This window comes from Lycium barbarum, chromosome 2, assembly GCF_019175385.1.
Source record: "Lycium barbarum isolate Lr01 chromosome 2, ASM1917538v2, whole genome shotgun sequence".
NCBI classification, from domain to species: Eukaryota; Viridiplantae; Streptophyta; class Magnoliopsida; order Solanales; family Solanaceae; genus Lycium; species Lycium barbarum.
This window is the reverse complement of record NC_083338.1, coordinates 119,586,417-119,593,482: the sequence shown is the minus strand read 5'-3', so window position 1 is coordinate 119,593,482 and position 7,066 is coordinate 119,586,417. Positions and strand designations below refer to the sequence as shown.

Here is a 7,066-nt window from a genome sequence, read left to right as displayed (position 1 = left end):
TGTTGACGTGACCAGATTGTCCACTGTTACTCATTTGGTCCGTTTTAGACGAACAAAAGATTTTTCGATCCTAACGGGTAAGTGATAAACCAAGATCAAAGACCACTATTATCCTAGCCCCACGATGGGCGCCAAACTGTTTACCCCGAATTTAGTTAATCAATTGAATTTGTAAGTGAGGTATAGGATATATGGATGAGCTTTAATCTATTTGATTGGAAGAAAATGGATTTGGATCTGCTATGAGTAAGTGAATAATAATCAGTGATTTACACTAAATGTATATATTAAATAATGTATGAATATTGTTTGATTAAATAGCGCTAAAGAGGAACACATTAAATCCGGACCAAAATCAGGGAAAGAGGGAGAAATTATATATATTTTGCTATTACAATGTTCTAGATCTGAAGAAGCCCACCCCCAAAAGTAGGGAATGTCCTCTATTTATAGTTTCTCCTTATGGGCCTTATACAACATCAAGCCCTTTTGAATAAAGAAAACCCTAAAAGGATAAGGTTGAATCGTACGGTCTGACATCCGTACGATTGACAGTACAATATGGCAGAACGGTCCTGACGCGTGACATTTATGTAATGGATTACCCGGACCAACGGCCACGATCTACCGGACCAACGACCACGATCTACCGGACCAACGGCCACGATCTACCCGTCTATGGAGAAACCAGACCAAACGATTTCTTTCGCTTTCTTCGGATCAGCCACTGCTCGTGCAATACCTCCGGTCCGAAAGAAAGTCTTCTTGCTCGTGCTTGTTTCTTTCTTCCCTCGATTCCCGGACTCACTGGCCTAGCATAAGTCCAATTTTTACTGCATACAATGTTAGCACACTTTACGGCATTAGTATATTTCCTAATAGCAGAACAGCCAAAATGCCAAGGTTAGTAATCTAAGAAGCTAAAGATGGCATTCCAGTAAAACAAAGGAATAAAATGCATTTTACACTTCCTGCCAAGTAAAGGACAGATCACAAATTAAATTGTTTTCTCTTTTATACAACTGGATTAATTATAAAATGGCTCCCAGGTGGTTGAACATAATGCTAAATACTATTGCACCAAATATAATTGAAGAAAAACCAAAGGGTGACAGAGGTAGGTTCTTGTCCCAAATATACTCTGCCATAACTCTCTTTTCGTTTCTGCCTTTTTCTAAGCAGATGGAGTGATAAATAATTTCCACAATACCTGATTCTTATGTCCTTTCCTTTGGGTAAAACATGCATAGATAGATATATATAGAGTAGCTGAAAAGGTATAAAAACATGTACTCAATGATTTTAACACACAGGGAAAATAAACACATACAAAAGCCTTTTCAGTTTAGTAAACTTAAATACTTGACACTTAAAATCCACTAATACTAAGTTCCTAAATAAGAAGTGTTAAAATTTCATCCAATAGGTTGGACACTTTCTACATTATATGAGGTTTCCTGAGGTGACATCTGAATATGACATTGTATTAATCGTACAAAACAAACTCCAGAAAAGCATATTCTAGTTAGAACTATCCTCACAGCCATCTCCTTCCACCTTGACCACTAAGTTTCCATCTAGGCCCACTCTATAAGGTGCGTCATTAGTAATTTTTACTATCCTTAAAGTAATAGTGATGGACAAACTGTCATCCCTTACATGCTACTCCATCTTAACCCACTTTTGCATTTAGAATATGCCAAATAGCAATAGCTATGACCAAACAATTAACATACATAAGAAGAGAGGAGGTAAATAGTTTATCTTAAATGAGTCTCTTATATAGTTAAGGCCAAGGGAGAGAAGAGTCAAGAAGAAGCAGAATACAAGATTATCTTGTTAGCTTCATTATAATGGAAGTCTAGTCAACTTCATATCCCTAATAGAAAGACAGCGAAGCCTAAATTATGAAATCTACAAAGGAAGACACTCTGGAATTCTTCCGACATTCTAAAGATGACAAGTGCATGTAGAAATTTGGAAGTTCAAAATGACGCATCTCAACTCTTTGTTCTCAGTTTACTGATTCCCTTGGTGTTCCAGATGTACTATATTGGAAGATCTTTGGTGTAATTTGGAAAGTGTTCATGAAGCTGGATGACAAAGTCCATACCAGCACAATCTTTGTGTTATATGTAATAGCAGAAGAAGTTGTGTTCTAGCTAATTGGTCATACATATCAGCACAATCATTGTTTTATTTGTAATTAAAAGAATTTACCTTTGTGATCAAAAGAAATATAAGGACAAAATGTGGTCAAAGTCTAGAAAATCAGATCTAGTTAGCACTTTTTTTTTTTTTTAATAATAGCCAGCAAATCAAGCAAACACCTTTGGATCAAAAAAAATATCGGGAGAAAATGTGGTCAAAGTATACAAAAATAGTCAAGTTTAACACACTTGTTCTAATAAAATCCTGCAAAAATAAAACTACAGGTTAACACACTTACCCTAAATTATAAAGAACTCAACTTAGTAAAACAAATGATTCATATCAGCTGAGGCTCAACCTGAAACTATACTTTTCTTAAAGCGGGATTAGGATTATTCTGCAAAATCACATCACGAGATTATGAAAAGAACACCTTAGTTTTCCCAACACTTCATTGGTCATTTTTCCCAAAGTAAGTTTTAACATTCTAAATCTCTATAAGAAGAAAACAAGGGAAGGAAAGCAGAAGTATTTTTCTTCCCTCAATATTTAAAAATAAAAGAACGAATTTGAAAGTTTAGTTTGCAAATTTCAATTCTTTTGAAGTAATTTTGTAAACTATTGAATTCTCATTCTGATAGCCTAATATACAATCAATTTATGTTAGCACAAAAATCCCATGAAGCATGCATCAATAAACCATCGATCAATAAACCATCAAATGTCAGATAACTCTTCCTTTTCCTCAAGCTAGTTCTTAGTTCTCACAGACAAAAACATGTAAGAGACTATGAAAATATGTTAATAGTCCACAGTTGCAAAGCCAAGGTTAATTGTATATGAATTATTTTCTACATAACACATGCTAAACTATTGGTTATGCAAGTTCATCACCATCATGTCATCTTGTCATCTTTAAAGGTTTTTAGTTTAACGGTATGTCTGTCTTTTTTCCTTTTCTTCTTTTTGAGGGAAAGATAAACTTCATTGCTACGCGCCAAGTTGGTGCCAAATATGCACAGCAAATAGGATTTTGCTCAATTCTCTACAAAAAGATTTTCACCCTATCATGTCTTTAAAGGGTTAAGAAAATCTAAAAAGAATGTTTGCACACTGGGCATCTTTCAAATTATACCAAAAATAAACTTGCAATTATTTGAACTGGATACATGGTAAGGGATGATAATTATTTTTAAAACACCTATAGTTTCTTTCCACGTTGAGCCAAAAAAAGGGCATGACAGAACCTATTACTGGATGTCTCTGCGAATGTATATAATATCCCATCAGGTACCAATATCTCAAGCTAGTTTAATAAGTTGGTACAAACGGTCAAAAGCAACATTTAGCATTGAAAGCCAATTAGAACACAGTTGTATTCTGGATAAAAACTCCTATAAAGGTATTAACCAGCAAACCTTATTTATGAGACAAATCTTATTAACTATGATTCTTGTTTCAGTTTGTCTTCATTTCTCAACCTTAGTAGCAAGCATATTCTGTAACTAAATAACCAAATAGATGATAAGAGTAGAAGTAGTAGGGTGAATGAGTACCGTTTATAGCACATTATAGATTGCTATTGTTTCTTTGACTGAGGTAAAAAGGAATGTCTCCTCCTTTTGATTTCCTAATATTAAATCAGCGCAAAACCAATTTGTTTACATAAAATAGAAAGTCTGCACTAATAAACATAGATATTTCTGATTGTGAACTGAAGTTATGTACCTGCAAAGCATCTTCTGTTTCTCACCTTCCTCAAATAGATTCATCTTGGCCAAGTTATCTTATGTTGAACTCTGTTTCTTGAAATATACATCTTGTTTATGAATTTCTCCCCATCTCAGACCCTTCTTGCTCTAAGTCATATGATTTTTTCCTAAAAGATAAACGCAAATCAGAAAATAACCAGATGTAGTTGATAAGGTGTACCTTATGATCTTATGTTTTGATAATTGACAAACTGATGGGGAACCGACCAGAGACCTGATCTGCGGTCTGTTTTGAATATACCGCGCGCACTCAGTGGTACAACATTAACAGTTGTAAAGCTGGACCGTACAACAGTAGTGTTGCAGTCCATGCCTCGGGTCAACTTTGGTTGAGAAGTCTCCATCACATCTCATAAGCTCCCCACTATATACTCAACATGTCCCAACATATTGGGCATCACTTGGAAAAGCTAAAAATCACTTAAAAAGTGTAGTTGTCATAAGATTCCTAAGTGTTCAACTAACAGAGCTAAAAACAAACTGAAGGACCAGATGCTAACTGTGAAGATATCAGAGTCTCTTAGTTTGTCTTAAGCTTTGTTTAATTTGTATTCAAATTCTAAAGCTACTCCTCTTGTTTGAGAAGCTGTTTGTAGGTATTTAAAAGTCTCAAAGTCAGCTTGTTAGAAGTGTGTTTCCATAAGCTCTTGAGTGTACACTAGGCTAGACTTAGTCTAGGTGTATTAGTGGTCCTTAGCTAGAGTTAGCTAAGTGGAGTAGCTTGCAATCAGAGTATAGCAAGTGTAGAGGGGCTACGAGGGTAAGCTAAATAGAATATTCTTCACAAATCCACATCAAATGAAGGCTAATCACAAGGTAAATGTTTCATGTCTAGACTGATTAGCTACTATTTTAAACAAGTTTTAGCATATTAACCTTCAAGTCATCATAAGTTAACTAGGAAAATTCATGAAGAAGCTCAAATCATGTATACAAGACAAGCACTGACCAGGATCAAGTCATACACAAAGGGTTTAAAACTGGCAACATAAAAACAATAATTTAGACCAGTATAAAACAACCCCTGATTACTATAAATCATAATATTAGCACATAAATATTATTTAACTAACATAGCCAGTAACTATGTTAACAAACACTATCGACTAGACAAAATTAGTATTCAACTAATTGCTTAATTTAAACTAGACAAAATCAGCTTAGCAAACATAATTAACTACGTTAAGCTTAAATTAACACCAAACTAGCAAAGCATAATTTAAACTAGCACTCAACCAAAACTAAGGAAATTCAACTAAGAAATTCCACTAAGTGTCCAATTCTAATGTCGGTCACTTGTTAAAAAAAACCTAGTATCGAGTTTTATACGAATACATTGCTTGGTCCTCTTTCAAATGTAACTTGGGGTCCATTTACATAGAAACTGCCAAATCTTTCAAACCCTCACATTGATGTAGGACAAGTCCATTTTTTGGACTTGTTTCTTCACAATCGTCATCGTGCGCCGTGTGGATTGAGTATGAAAAATAAATAAAGGGTCAGTTTTCACCCAACCTCAACCGATCCTCATGGTCACCATTGAACCAATTACGTTTGAGGATTCAAATTCACAAAACAACAAAAGTAATTAAAGAAAATCAGTCATAGACCGTTGAAACACCTTAAAGTAAGAGAGAGGAGAGGATTTTAACGTGCTAAGGTAGCGTTTGGTGAGATTTGGAGACAAGGCATTAATTGTTACCTCAAACGATCGAACCAAGACTGTAAAAGCATGTACCCACCTGCCATTTTGTCGTTTTAAGCAATGGTGATGAGGAGATAGGGTTTTCTCCTCGTAGCGGCGGTAGGGCTTGGGGTGAGGGGGAAAGGGAGGGACGCGGGGTGCGTTTTGATGAGGAAAATAAAGAGGAGGGGTTTTCTGCCCCTCTTTAATTGAATGTTGGGCCAGGTCTGGCCTTTGTTGGGCTGGACTCAGTCTATTTTGAAAAAAAGAAAAGGGCAGGCCTGCTTTCACACACACAGACACATATATATACATATACATATACATATACATATACACAAATATGTGTATGTATACATATATATACGCATACATACATATATATATATATATATATGTGTGTTTGTGTGTGTGTGTGTGTGTGTGTATATACACCATCAATACGCACGGTGAGATGATACTGCAGACGGACTTTTACTAGGTTAATAACCCTGGCGATGGGGTTATTCAACTCAGAACAAGTCCAAAAATAGCCCTAGATGCCACCTCGGCTAAGCGGGCAAAACAACAGGACCTCCGCCTGAGCCTGAACAGTCCGCCTGAGTTATTCTCTGCCTAACCTCAGTAGCATCCTTGGTGAATCCTATCTAATTAAAGCATTTTCAGCATAATACCTCGTAGTCTAGTGTGATATAGGTCAACACAAGGTTTTTAGCCTGTCATTTAGGCTAAATATGTACAAGTATAAATATAAAACAAAATCGAATAAAGTAAAATTTACCTAGAAATGAAAGTTGTGCTCAGCAGGGATAGATATAATAAACAACAATTTTTTTATTTAGAGAGTATTTTACAAGTAGAGAGAGAAGGTGGTCTCTGAAAACCTGCCTCCTTCTTTATAAAATGATCCTTTTATAATGGATCAAAAGGAAAACCGACACAAATAAGGCTGTCGACAAGTAGCCAATAAAGTCTAAAGATAAAAAGCAAAAGTCTGAATGCTAAAGACGTGCCTTAAGAAAATGCAAAGTTTGCAAAAAATTCAAACCTAATAAATGCTACAACTATCAGTAAAGTTTAATAACTATAAAAGACAAATTACTTTTATAAAAAATCTAATAATTATAAAAGACAAACTACTTTTATAAAAAGATATGTTTTATAAAAGCAGATTCTAGTGCCGGGGTCCACTTATCACTTCATTTTGAATTTTCCTCGATCTTTTGATGAGCTGGAAGATTCTTCCTGCTAGCTTTTGAATTGGGCCATAAATTGCATAAAATCATCATCATCATTAGGATCTTGAAATTCTCCTGCTAAGATATTTGTGTTATCTTCTTCATTATTTGTAGTATGACCACCCATGGATGCATCTGAGGGAATTTCCATATTAAGATTCTGCATTAAATCTTTTTTGAATTCTTCCATATATGCTGCTATTATTTCATCTGGGGGTATA

The 7,066-nt window shown here is 35.1% G+C and overlaps 1 long non-coding RNA gene across 1 annotated transcript; it reads right to left on the bottom strand.

Annotated features, from left to right (window-relative positions):
- Positions 1–303: 303 nt before the first annotated feature.
- LOC132626926 (uncharacterized) lies at positions 304–5,766 on the bottom strand. The gene is made up of 3 exons (XR_009577701.1): positions 5,666–5,766; positions 3,880–4,030; positions 304–833 (listed from the first exon to the last, which is right to left on the bottom strand). It is a non-coding gene; the product is annotated as an uncharacterized LOC132626926 (long non-coding RNA).
- Between the last annotated feature and the right edge of the window lie 1,300 nt (positions 5,767–7,066).